This window comes from Vulpes vulpes, chromosome 2, assembly GCF_048418805.1.
Source record: "Vulpes vulpes isolate BD-2025 chromosome 2, VulVul3, whole genome shotgun sequence".
In the NCBI taxonomy this organism is placed as follows: Eukaryota; Metazoa; Chordata; class Mammalia; order Carnivora; family Canidae; genus Vulpes; species Vulpes vulpes.
In genome coordinates this window covers 4,511,395-4,525,494 of record NC_132781.1, presented here as the reverse complement: position 1 = coordinate 4,525,494, position 14,100 = coordinate 4,511,395, and the positions used below count along the sequence as shown (strand labels likewise).

The following is a 14,100-nucleotide window of genomic DNA, read 5'->3' as shown; positions in this document are numbered from 1 at the left end:
CCCTGTGGACTCCAGGGGTGACGTGTTCGTGCAGGTTCATGCCGAGTAACAAGCATGCCCTCTGATGGGGGGGCCGGCTGGGCACGCAGCAGGGGCAGGCCAGGGGAAATCTCTGCACCTTCTGCTCAAGTTTGCTCTGAACCTAAAACTGCTCTGAAAAATAAAATCTTTGATTAAAAAATGGTGACTTTAGGGGCATCTGGGTGGCTCAGTCAGTTGAGCATCTACCTTGGGCTCGGGTCACGATCCCAGGGTCCCGCTCAGCAGGAGGCCAGCTGCTCCTTCTCCTCCCTCTGCTCCCGCTCCCCCTGCTTGTGCTCCCTCTCTCTTTCTCTCTAATAAATAAATAAAATACTTTTTAAAAAATGGTTAACGTTAGCATTCTGCGATTTTTACTTCACTTGCAAAAAACGACACCAAGATACCATTTTTTCCACCAACGACACCGAGACACCATGTTTTTTTTTTTTTTTTTTACCAATCGGACTGGCCGGGGTAACTGGGTTGATGGCCGTGGCAGCCGGTGTCCATCAGCAAGGCTGCGGGCAAGAGGCCCTCCAGCACAGGCTTTGCAGGAGTACGAGTGAGACAGAGAAGGTCTAGAAGAACAAGTACGTGACCAGACAGCATCAGTCTCGGGCTCAGAGCTCCTGGCCCAGCGCGCGTGCAGCAGGTGTCACCCTATAAATCCGCCCGCACACGCGAGGACGACACAGTGCATGAATATTTGTCGTAGCGTCACGTGCGATGGGAAAATATGGGAAGCAACGCACACAGCCCGAGGGCCGGTTAAATAAACGGCAGCCAGTGACGCAGAGAGCGGGCGAGTAGGACAGGAGCGAGCAGCTCTTCGCAGACCGGCTGGGTGGGGAGCGCGAGGTGCAGAAGGACGGCGTATACCCATGTGCGTGTGTGCGAAAGACGTGCACACACGCAGCTGCACACACACCCACACACACGTCTACAGTAGCCCCAGAAACACACACAAGAACTAGTAAGAGATCCCCTTGGGGGCGGGGGGAGAAGCCTCCGAGATGTCCCCCGTGCGCCCCACCTTCTGGTATTCACCCCCTCGTCCGGTTCCACTTTGCCCACCGACCTCACTGCAGCAGGATTGGTCTGTGCGCCCCAGAGAAGACTTTCCTATTCTGGGAACAGAACTTCTGAGGCTACGTCACGGGCCTAAGGGGGTCCCCTCCAAACCTCACGTGTTGAAGTCCTAACCCCCAGCTGCTGGGAATGTGACTGTACTTGGAGGGAGGCCTTTAAAATAAGGGGGCTCAGTCGGTTAAGCGTGTGTCAGGGTCCTGGGATCGAGTCCCGCATCGGGCTCCCTGCTCGGCGGGGAGCCTGCTTCTCCCTCTGCCTGTATCTCTGCCTCCCTCTCTCTCTCTCTCATGAATAAATAAATAAAATCTTTGAAAAATAAAAAAAAAATGGGCAGCCCAGGTGGCTAGGCAGTTTAGTGCCTGCCTTTAGCCCGGGGCGTGATCCTGGAGACCTGGGATCGAGTCCCACGTAGGGGTCCCTGCATGGGGCCTGCTTCTCCCTCTGCCGGTGTCTGTGTGTGTGTGTGTGTGTGTGTGTGTGTGTGTGTCATGAATAAATAAATAAAATCTTAAAAAAAAAAAAAAAGAAATGTGCACCCAGGAGAAGCACACAGAAGGAAGACCGTGTGAAGACACAGGGCGAAGGTGGCCATCTGCAAGCCAAGGACGGAGTCGCAGGGGGCACCAGCCCTGCCGACACCCTGATCTCAGATTTCTCACCTCCAGAACAGTGACAAAGGATTATTTCTGTCTTGGTGTCACAGCAGCAGTAGCAGCAAATAAAGGCAGGCTAGCTCCGAAGAGGCCCTGTGGCTTCCAGCCTGCTCTCCCTGCCTCCCAACACCCAGTGTGGGGGAAGCCAGCCCACCGCCATGGTGTGAGGACACTCAAGTGCCCTTCCAGAGAAGCCCCCATGGTGAGGACCCGGGGCCTCCTGCCAACACTTCCTGACCGAGCCTACCTCAGAGTGGCTTTGTCAAGCCTGGACATGAACCACCGCCCTGGCTGACAGCCTGACCACCTAAGAGACCCCAGCCCAGAACCACCCAGCTAAGCGACTCCAAAATACCGGACCCACAGAAATTGTGTGAGATGGTAAATGTTTGCTGTTTCAAGCCACTGAATTTGGGGATAATTTGTTATACAGCAGTAGGTAACTATTACAGGGGCTGTACACTGTTGTGCCTACGAAAGGCTGAATCATGGTTCCCCAAAACATCCAGCTCCTAATCCCTGGATCTGGTGAACAGAACCTTATTTGGCCAAAAAGGGTTTTTGGCCAATGTGATGAAGTCAATGATCTTTCCTTTCTTTCTTTCTTTCTTTCTTTCTTTCTTTCTTTCTTTCTTTCTTTCTTTTCTTTCTTTCTTTCTTTCTTTTCTTTCTTTCTTTCTTTCTTTCTTTCTTTCTTTCTTTCAAGATTTTATTTATTTATTCATGAGAGACACACAGAGAGAGGCAGAGACACAGGCAGAGGGAGAAGCAGGCTCCCCGCGGGGAGCCGGATGTGGGGCTCGAAGTGGGACCTGGGGATCACAACCTGAGCTGAAGGCAGATGCTCAACCTCTGAGCCACTCAGGCGTCCCTGAAGTCAATGATCTTGAGATGCGGAGACTATCCTGGATTTTCTGAATGGGACTTATCTGTAATCACAAGTGCCCTCATGAGAGGGAGGCAGAGGGAGATTTGACCCTAAGGGAAAAGGTGTGGGGAACCTCAGCAGAGGCAGGGGTGTGAAGACGCCACCTGCTCCTTTGAAGACAGGAGAAGGGTCACAAGGAAGGCAGCTCTAGAGGCCTGAATAGCAAGGAGATGGATTCCCTCTGAGCCTCCCGAGGGAAGCTAGGCCCTGCCAACTCCTTGACTGCAGCTCATTGGAACTGGTTTTGGGTTCCTGAGCTCCAGAACAAGAGATCAAGTGTGCATTGCTTTAAAGCACCAGGCTTGTGTAAATTTTCCTGGCAGCCTTAGGAAGCCTCCCCAGTAGCTTTGAGTTTTGTCAGGAATCTATGGGTCTGACCAGGTCAGTATTGGCCCGGTCCACCCCCAGATCCATTGCTCACCTTCTGGGGGCTGAGCTCTGGGGGTCTGGGTCCTACTGGCTTTTTCTGGGGCTTCCATGTATCGGTGGGCTTCCGACTGGTTCCAGGCCACGGGAGGTGCTGGTGGCAAATGGGAGGGCGTCTGCATGCAGCAGAAACTGCTCTGCTTCTCCACGTGGCCCACCAGTGACCTGGTCCAGAGGCCCTGGTAGCTCCGTGTCTGTCGGTTCCTCCAGCCCCTAGGGTGGGAGCCGCTCCTTCTAGGTCCCCTACAGCCCCCCCTGGGTCCTCAACTCTTCTCCCTTCCCTGCCACTATTAACACCCGGAACACCTGTTCCACGTCCCCCAGGGGAGAGCCCACAGCTGGAGGACCCGCCACCAGGAGCAGCAGCCCCAGGGTGTCAGCACCACTCGCAGGTGTTGGGCTCGCCAGGCCGACAGGCTCTCGCACACGCGGGGTGCAGCACGGCGGACTCACGCAGAGCACCGACGGCGCCGGGCCCAGCCTCCGGAGCGAGCCCTGGGTCCCGGGGCCACGGGTCCGGCCCGCGGGCAGCCCGAGGCGCACGTCTGCACACAGCCCTGTCCTGTGAGGGACCCGACGCCCCCCACCAGGAGCAGACACAGCAGGGCGGCCGCACAAGCAGAATGACGCGCAACGGAGCCCAGGACAGGGAGACACTCTCCCAGAGAGACAGGGGCCCGCACAGGCCCTGAGGGCTCTGTCTCCCTGTGAGGCCTCGTCGGGCCCAAGGCCTGCTTCTCTGCAGGCGGGTGTGGAAAGGACGCACGTCGTGACCACCTTTCCTGGCATGGCCTAGAGAACCTGTGTGTTCTCCTCGTGCCTGCCGGGCCCTCATCGGTACTCACACAATATAACAAGTGGAAGAAAAAGGTCACAGAAGGGCAGCCCCGGTGGCTTAGCGGCTTCGTGCCCCCTTCAGCCAGGGGTGTGATCCTGAGACCCGGGATCAAGTCCCACATCGGGCTCCCTGCATGGAGCCTGCTTCTCTCTCTGCCTGTGTCTCTGTCTCTGTCTCTCTCTCTGTCTCTCATGAATAAACAAAATCTTTTCTAAAAAAAAACAGTCACAGAAGTGAAACGGTTAAGAGTATTTGGTGCAGTCCAAGCTGGGGCCTTGAACCCCGGCTCTGGCACCCTTGGGACAGGGCTGCCTGTGGGCGCTTCGGTTCCCCCACTCTGGGCGCTCACGGCCTCGCCCCCTGGGCCCCACCAGGTGCCTGCATCTTCCTTAGAGGCCATTCTAGCGGCTACACCTGATTCCTGCCTCACAAGGGCCAGGTGGGGCGGGGAGGTGGGGACCCCAAAGGCAGCCCCATGTGGCCCCAGTGGGAGCTGCAGAGACATGGAAAGTAGGAGAGGGCCAGACGTCGCTAAACCCGTGTCTGCCCGTCTCCGCAGGGCCTGCTGGGGCCCAGTGCAGGTGAGCTGGTGACCCCCCAACCTCCCGAGCTGCTCCCCAGCCCGGGCAGCCCCAGACTTCGAGGCTGCGGCCTGAGGGAGGTCTTGGGCGGCGCACGAAGCCGGGGCAGGCAACCCACTTTCAGAGCAGGAGTGATGCTCCCTTGTGGGCCCGGTATTTCGTTTTTAGCGTCTGACTCGGGAGCATTGCTAGGTGACCATATTTTTCAAAGCTCCAGTTGAGACAGATGGTCTGCCCAGAGATGTTTTCCTGATTTAGCCATTTACTTATATAAAAAGCCTTATGAAAAAGCGGGCATGCCAATTTGCATTTGATTGTCCATTTAATGAGTCACCTTTCAGGAGCAGGATTGAGCCTCCACCACTGGGGGACGCTGCCTGGCCTGGGTGGGGGACGAGGGGGGTGTAGAGGATGAGGGGGGAGTCTTCTGAGAAAGGCAATGCCAGGGCTGGGGTCCCAGGTTGCAGGGCAGGCAGAGCAGCTCAGTCCGGGCCTGGGGGTGACAAATATTTGGGAGAGGCTCATAGTCTCTGCCTCCTCAGTGGTCCTTCGGCCCAAACTAGGACCTTCCTCCCAGCCCCGGGAAACCTGGGGGAGACTGACAGGGAGCCCACCCTCAGCTCAGGGCGCCTCCCACTCCCTGGGCCCCTGCCAGGCTGGGGAGATTGGCCCATCGGCACCCCAGGGCCCCAGTGCCACACATCAAGGGGGCATCCCATCTGCCAGGTGCCCGGTCAGTCCTCTACTCGGTGCTGCAGACACTAGCCCTGGGGTCCTCATGGTGCCCCGTGAGGAACAAAGAGGCACAGAGAAGGCAGTGACTTGACCGAGGCTGCACAGCTAGTAGGCGGTGGCGAGGGGACTGAAACCCCACTCATGGGACCCAGGCCCCCCGCGCAGGCACCTCCCCCTGCTGTGCTCCACCTGCCGCGCGTCTTCTACTGCCTGTGGGTCTGGCCTGGCCCGCTCTAGGTGCTCGGGTGAGGGCACACTTCCTGGCTCCCTTTCCCCGCCGGTGCTTCAGCCAACCCACAGGAAATCCGTGGCTCCCCCTTCAACATACACCTGGAGGGGGACCAGGACTCCCCAGCCCCATGACCCCCACTCCCACCACTGCCCCACCCGGCCACTACCATCACGGGTCCCGGATGCCACCTCCTGAGAGCCCTCATAGTGCATTCTCGGCACAGAGGACAGGAACTTTGTCACACGTGGCAGCCAAACTCTCCCTGGGCTCCCATTTCACCGAGTGAATGTCCTTACGGAGGCTTCCGAGCTCCTCACCATCTCGCCCGTCACCTCTGTGCTCTCTCATCTCCTCACTCACTCTGCTCCAGCCACACTGGTCTCCTTAGTGTTCTTCAAACCCACTAGCCGCACTCCTACCTCAGGGCCTTTGCACTGGCTTGTCCTGCCTTGGAATGCTCTTGCCCCAGGTAACCACATGGCTCATGTCCTCCTCGTCTGGGATCAAGTGTCACCTTCTCAGTGACTGCTCTGAACACCCTGTTCCAGGGTGCGTCCTTCCCACACTCCCCAGGACCCCCCCCAGACCCAACATCTCTCCACCCTACTTTGCCACAGCAATTCGCACCTTGTAATGTTCCGTTTAGCTTACTCGTCTCCTGCTGCTGCAGTGGAGGCTACAGGCATTCACGGCTCCATCCCTGCACCTAGAGAATGCTTAGCGCACAGTACATACTCAGGAAATACTGGCTCCATGAATGAATTGTCCCTGGTACACAACAAGACTCACGGTGGCCTCCTCTTTTGCAGATGAAGTTCGGCACCCAGCCCAGGGACACGCAGCTGAGAGGAGCAGAGCAGGGACTGAACCTGCTTTGTCCCCACGAGAGGCTGCCTCATGCTTTGGTGGGTCCACTGATTGCCTCCACCGCCCCCCCCTCACACACACACCTTTTATGACAATGCAGAGTCTATGCCTTCCCTCCGCCCCGAATCTGGGCCGGCTGCCTGACTTGCTTCGGCCGCAAGGATGGGGCTCCAAGCCTCGGCCCCCACTCTCTCCTGGGACCCTGCCAGCATCCTGAGCACAAGCCCAGGCCGGCCTGGGGCAGGATGGCAGCGATGTGGAGGCCAGCTGTGGCTGTCCCGGACCAGTCAACCCCCAGCCACCTGCCAACTGACAGCAGGTGCACACGAGGCCAGCTGAGGTCAGCCCAGCCCCCAGCCGCAGAAGCATCCTGCCAAGTGCACACTCCTTGGGAGCAAAAGTTGCTGTTCCATGAAGACGGTCACTGAGGGCTGCTGGCCCGAGGACCAGCAGTCAGCCTTCTCATCTCCGGCAGCTAATGTCTGTGGTGAGGCAGAGAGCGGATGGCAGTGGCTGCAGAGACACCCCAGTTTCCCCTCCCGGGAGCTCTGAGCCCCAGGCTTCTCTTCGGGGTGGGAGTTGAAGGGTGGGCTGGGCTCGCCCCTTAGAGGCTCTGCTCCCTGCACACCGGGCTGCCCACTGTGCGTGTCACAGAGAGGCCCTGGGTCCAACTTGCTCTTCTCAAGACTTGGCCAGGGCAGGGCAGACTGGTGGGGGTGGGATGGTGAGGATGTGTTCCTCTCCCTCAGTGGGGTTCTCTCAAAGCAGAACCTGAGCACAGGACATAGGTGCGTGCTGTTTGTCCGGGGAGACCCTGCGAGGCAGGAGCACGGGACCAACCAGCGAAGGATGTGTCAGGGACACAGGCTCAAGCCTGCTGGAACCCCAGGAGCCGCGTGGACTGGGTCCCAGCCCCACCCACCACAGGGCAGGAGCTGCGACTCATCGGGTGCCACAAGTTGTCTCCGGGGGCATCAACCCCTCCGCATTTCAGGGCTGTTCTGAGCATAAGCTGATGGAGGAGACGGGTCAGGGTAGCCCTCAGCAGTGCCCGAGGACATGGCCCCCATAGCCCTACTCTCCCCTACAAAACTTAGCTCCTGATCACCTCCTCCATGAAGCCACCGGGACCTTCGAGGCAGTAGTCACTGCTCCCTCTGCACCCTGTGATCCTTGCACAGGCCTCCCTGCCATGAGGCCCACGTAGCCGGAGCTCACTTTGTACCCAGCACAGTGCTATGCCGTCCCCTTTCGTGGCCCATTTAATGCCATGACACTCGAACGTGGTTACAGGAGCATCGCCACCTTATAGTCGAGGGGCTGGGGTCCAAGTCCTCACGGCTACAAAGTGGAGGAGTCCGGATTCGAACCCACCCCTAGACCGGCCACAGAGCCGAAGCCCTCAGCAGGCGGCACCAGTGCTCTGGGTGGGGGCCGACTCCTCCCCTGGACCACAAGCTCCTGGTTCATCTGCGGGGCACCCAGCGCACGTGGCGCGCACCCCCACGGGAGGTGGGCACACGCGCCAGCAGATGGCACGCACAGCTCCGCCGCGTTCCAAACTCGCACTCCCACGGCGGCCACCGGCAAAAATAGCCAGCTCATTTGAATGGAGTGACAGGAGGAAGGAATAAGAACCCAGCTCCAGACAAATGGACATTTTCAAAGGAGAAAGGGCAGCAGCCAGGCCTCCAGCAGAACACAGCTCCAGCCCAGCAATTTAGCGCGATTAACTGAAGCCGCAGCCCCGGTCGATATAATAGCGGGTGCATTATCAGTTTTGCCACAAACCATTATTCATTATCTCTGCGTTTCGCTGGCTCACCCCGGCTGGCTGGAGCGCCGCGGCCTCCCCGCAGTCAGCTGTATTTTAATCAGCGACATTACGGGAAAATGTCCTCAGAGGAAGCGGTGCCACCGCGCCGCATGTCAGCTGCTCACAGATCGGGATAGGGATGTTCCAAGGTGCCGGACTGCGGTGTGACACTGTGCAAGTTCATTTAGAGAAAAATTAAACATCGTCGGGAGGTGAGCGAGGGACAGGAGCGGGGCACTGGCTTGGTTTCAGGCGACGTTTAAACGGCCTTGGGGTATTATGATTCCGGAGGAAGTCTGCAAGGGCTCCAGTGGTCTGTAAGTGGTTGTCCGGAATTCCCAAACTCGGCCCAGGTGTGGACGAGGACGACGGAGAAAGCGGGGCATAGGCCCAAATAAAGAGCGTTGATTTGGCCCCGTGAGTCTCGGAGGGATGAGGAGAGCTGGGGGTGGAGCGGGGCAGTGAAGGAGCCGTCTGGTCCGCGCAGATTTCGGGAGCCCATTCCACGGGCCACGCGAGGTGCTGGGGCCACCGAGATGGAGCCACGCTGTCCCTGACCTTGAGGGAAAGAAAGAGTGATAAGGGCCAAGTGCACCCAACCTGCCTGACAGGGGCAGGAAGGGGGGTACTCCGACCACTTCGTAGCCACCCCATCGGGAGGGAGGGAACCCCACGCTAGACAGTGCAGGATGGCCAAGCACGGGGCGGCCGACCCTGGACAGATGTCATTGCCAGCAGTTTATTAGCAATAGATCCTCACAGCCCGGGGTCGAGGAGGACAGCGCCCGCTCTGCGGGGCCTCACGGGCTGCACTCAGGAGCAGCGAAGAACCAGGGGCTGCGGGCGGCCCGCTTCACAGTGACAGGAGGGTGAGCATCCTGGGATCAAGGCTCACGTCGGGCTCCCCGCTCAGCGAAATCCTGCTTCTCCCTCTCCCTCTGCCGCTCTCCCTGCTTGTGCTCTCTCTGCTTCTCTCTCTCTCTCAAACAAATAAATAAATGATATTTTAAAAAAGAAAAAGAGAAAACAACAACCAGCATAATGGCCGTTAAGAAAAACCGGGCCGTGAAGGAATAGCACAGAGAAGTTGGTCCCCAAGTGTCATGTCCACCTGGATCTGAATGACTCCTGGCCCCCCAAACTGCCACTCCAGGCCAGGACTCTCCCTGGACTCCAGACTCAAATGCCCAGGCTGGGGGACCCCTGGGTGCTCAGCGGTTTAGCACCTGCCTTCAGCCGGGAGCATGATCCTGGAGTACTGGGATCAAGTCCCACGTTGGGCTCCCTGCAAGGAGCCTGCTTCTCCCTCCTCCTGTGTCTCTGCCTCTCTCTCTCTCATGAGTAAATAAATAAAATCTTAAAAAAAAAAAAAAAAGAAGAAGGAAAAAAAATGCCCAGGCTGATCTCAATCAACCATGCATTTCCTGAGTGCCTGTGGGGGACCGAGCATGTTTGGGGCACCGAGGGCCCTGCCCCATGCCCTCCCCTTCCAACGGTTGGGCTCACCAGGATGTTTCTGATGCCCGGGCATTCTTGATCCCCCTCCTAACATCAGCGTCTCCTGAAGTCTCAGGAGGGGTTTGGTGCCCACAGTCCCCAAGTTCAAAGCTGCGAGGCCTGCCCTGACGGCTCACATCACTTGATCTAAGACCCCACAAGTCGTCACGTCCTGCTCTCACCGCTAGTGGACTTCTCAAAACTGTGTCTGCTGCCTTCCTGTTTTTTCTTATGACCACAGGATGGTTCAACTCTGTTCAAATAGAGAGAGGAATACACATGTGCACGTGTACATACACACACACAGGTGCAAACACAGGGGCTCACACATAGGTGTGCACACACACAGGTACACACACACAGAGGTATCACAACTAGTCTTTCCACTTCAAATCTCTACTGCCTGGTCACTGGCTGCCTGGTCACTGGGGTGACTTTTAAAAACACAGACCTGGGCAGCCTCAGTGGCTCAGCGGTTTTGTGCCTGCCTTTGGCCCAGGGCCTGATCCTGGAGACTGGGGATCGAGTCCCATGTCAGGCTCCCTGCATGGAGCCTGCTTCTCCCTCTGCCTGTGTCTCTGCCTCTCTCTCATGCATAAATAAATAAAATCTTTAAAAAAAAAAAGCTTTAAAAAATAAAATAAGATAAATAAAAACACAGACCTGAAAAAATAAATAAATAAAAATAAAATAAAAAATAAAAACACAGACCTGGTCATGTCACAGTGAAGCTTGAAACCCTTCACAGTTTCTGCTGTGGTTTCAATTGTGTCCCCTCCCCTCCAAATTTGTATATTGAAGCCCTAATCTCCAATGTGGTGAAATTTGTGGATGAAGCATCTGGGAGGGGATTGGGTTCAGATGAGGTCACTAGGGTGGAGCTCTGATGACGGGATTAGGGCCCCTAAAAGAAGTGACACCAGAGATCTCTTGCTTGCTCTCTCTCTCTCTCTCTGACACAGTGAGAAGGCAGCCGTCTGTGAGCCAGAGAGAGAGCTCTTACCAGGAACTGAATCCATTTATCTTAGACTTCCCAGCTTCCAGAATGGTAGGAAATAAGTGTCTATTGTTGAACCCCCAGGCGACGGTACGTAGCTGCCCCAGCCTGCGCTAATGCAGGCCCGCGACTGCCCACAGGGAAAGACCAGGCTCCTTGCTCAGCACCCGACGTTCAGTTGTGGCATTTTTCCCTGTCTCCGCTATGCTTTCTCCTTCCCTCCCCCATTGTGCATGCAGCGTTCTGGCAAATTGTTTAATTGCTTGCAGATGTCCCTCAGATACTGTGGTAGAAGTACTGGGGTAGAAGCAAGGATTGGCCCCAGCTCATCATCTGTCTTGGAATCCATCCCTTTTACGATGTGTGTTTGTAGTTCTTCCCACCAAAGGTAAAATGCACTTCCCTGCCCCTGGACGTGAGGCTTGGCCATGTGACTTGTTTGGCCAATGAGAAGTGAGCAGGCATGAGGCCGGCCAGGATGCCAAGTGCCATGCCCTTGAGCTTGCCTCTTGCACTTCTTCCATCTCCAGAAGAAGAGCTTCCTGGGGGTAGCTGCTGTGCCTGGGGCCCCAAATGAGTGTGCATGGAATACAGAGCCTCCACCCCAGCCCTCCTGTAGGCCTGAGCGAGAATACATGATTATTTTCTCAGCCGCTACATTGCAGGATATTTGTTACAAAGCATTATCGTGGCAATGGCAAACGGACTGAGACACTAAACTGTCATACCTTGACATCACTGACTTGGGCTCCTTGCCCCTTCTTGCTTTGTCCTTAGCCTGGGATGCCCTTGTACACTCTTCCTGGCCTAAATATATTTCAAAACTTAGCTCATTGTGACATTCTACAGGGAGCCTCCTCTGTCATTTTCAGAGGTGACACCATGTTGTCTCTGGTCCTATGTTTGCAGAAAAGGCATGGTGGCCAGTAGGAGGCGGGGAGGGGGTCTGCGGCTCCTCTGTGTGCCAGGACTGATGCCATTTTTACTCACTTTTTTCCAGGAAGGAGCAAAGAGAACATCTCCCACTCTCTGAGGTTCGGCCATGGGAAGTAGCCAGGGTCTCTCTGGGCCCAGCTGCTATTTGCATCAACCTAGGAATCTGTCAGATGCCGATGGGTTTTTCTGCCCAGTTACTCCGTGTCAGTGCCCAGTCAGAGTGCTTTGTAGTTGCTAGGTGCATAAGACAGAATTACATGCTATTCCATGCTCTGGAACTTAAACAGCTGCTAACACCTCCCAGGAAACACTGTGTTTAGTAACTAGCCAGCCTGTGTTTTAATTTCAATCTCCTTGCTCTTCCCAGGCTTTATTACACGCCAGAGATTTCTGTGCAAACACCACTGCGTCTTTGATACATCTTTGGCAGACTTGACAATCCCTTTGCCTTCTTTGCCCGGTGTTGATGGAGGCCTTACTTATCCCTGCCCCCCTCAGGAGCCTATAAATAGAGAGAGAGAGAGATGCACACACACACACACACACACACACACACACACACACACACACAGGAGAGAACTTTTAATGCTGCAAGACTACTCAGCTCAAAAAGCCTGCAGACATTATCCTAGCCTCCATGGTTCCCTGAGCCCTCATGAAGGCAGCCAGCAGCTGCTGGGCTCCTATATTAGTTACCTGCTTCTACCGCCTTCGGGGACCCATGGAGGGCAGGAGGGCCAGAGACAGACCTGCCTATGCCATTCCTAACTGGGATGTACACTGTTGATTTCCTCGTCCCATCACTGTCTCTCTTAGAACTGTTCCAGCTAAAATACAGACCTTCTTTCAGATAAGTTAAACTGCTGTGCAGCAAGTATGCACTGTGTACCTTGTGAGCCGAGCATACTTCCCTGCCCCACTGATACTGAGCTTGACCTTGGGACTGGCTCTGACCGGTGAAACGTTAGCAGACATGATATGAGCAAAGGGTAGAAGTAAACTCGTGAGTATGGGCTTGCCCCCTTGCTCACCTGCCTTCTCCATTGACTAGGATGTGCCCTCAGCGACTCCAGGTCCAATGAGGACAGGAGTGCACAGAGCAGGTCTAGACCCCATTCAGATCTTGGAGCCAAGTCCAGCTGAGCCTGAACAAGATCAGCCAAATCCCCACTGACCTACAGACAAATGAGGGGAAATAAATGCTTATTGTTGTATGCTGTTGAGTTTTGCAATTGTTTGTTAGACAAGAATAGTCGGCTAATTCACGGGGCAGGCTTCCTTTCCTTCCACGTTCTCCCCAGCTGTTCTTTTGAATATGAAATTGGCAGCAATTGGTGTTGCTGATCATCCCCAAAGAAGAGCATAAACTTGCAGTAGCTTTGCCAGGAACGAGGGTCCCATTACATGGTGTCAGGCCCATTATCTTAGCAGGCTTCCCAGCAAACAGCCGCCCCCCCAATGCCTATCAATATGGCTGTAAGCAGAGCAAAGCTAGCACAATGGCTCTAGCCAATTGGTCAATGCCAGGCTCCAGGCTGGGGCCTTGGCCTCCGTAACATCCTGTGCGAACCAGCTGAGCTAGCCGGCTATAACAGGTCCCATCCCTGCGCTCAGGGATCCAGGGATCGTGCAGCGTGGAGGCTGACCTTCAGAAACATGGTCTCCCGAGGCTCTGTCCAGCAGCAGAAGGGCTGAATCCAGGGCGGGCCCTTCTGGAAGGTCTTGGCAAGCAGAGCTCAAGGGTTGAGTCCTCAGGGACATCACTGGCTTCGCTGACACCAGTCAGCTGCTCTTCACCTTCTGCCCCAAACACTCTCTTTTCTCTTGCCAGTCTCTCCACCCGGCTGCAGCCTTTCTCTTCAGTGTCTCTTGCTCACCACCTGTCATGGCTCTGATCAATTACCCAGGAAAAAAAAATGTGTTCATCCAGAGAGTCAAATCTCCAAATCACCCAGATAATCAATATTCGACTGCTGTGCTGCAGAGCAGGGGATCGATTTGCTGCCAGCTATTGCTAGGCAACTGGAAGCCTTCACACCATCCTCATGCAATGAAGGGAGCTGCCAAAAGTGGGGCAGCGCATGGGGTTGGCTTTTAAGGATCAGTAACATGTGAAGCCACAGAATCACACAGCAGCAAGGAGGGACTCGCTACTCTTGAGACTTTAGTGATATTTCACGTGACATCCATAGCGATGGATGGTCCATAGTGAATCACTTGCTTACAAATCCTTTTTATTGTAGAAGATTTCAAATATTCACACACAGAGACAGTACAGTGAATATCCATGGACCGGCTCCCCAGCCTCAATAGTGGTCAACCCTTGGTGAATTCACTTGCATCCTATCCCCCATCAGATTCTATTTAAGCAAATCTTCACCCTCACCCATAATTACTTCAGGAGGCATGAAAGGGAAGGACTCATAAGAATAAAAACAAAAACCACTGCCTCAATATAACACTTCCAAGAAATAACCTTCATTT

The 14,100-nt window shown here is 55.4% G+C and overlaps 1 long non-coding RNA gene across 2 annotated transcripts in view; it reads right to left on the bottom strand.

Annotated features, from left to right (window-relative positions):
• Positions 1 to 2,502: 2,502 nt before the first annotated feature.
• The window catches only part of LOC140597678 (uncharacterized), a 45,744-nt gene continuing 34,146 nt past the window's right edge, over positions 2,503 to 14,100 (bottom strand). For both annotated transcript variants that reach the window (XR_011999500.1, XR_011999499.1), the window contains one exon: positions 2,503 to 8,744. This is a non-coding gene — a long non-coding RNA (uncharacterized lncRNA). The remainder of the gene's footprint in view (positions 8,745 to 14,100) is intronic.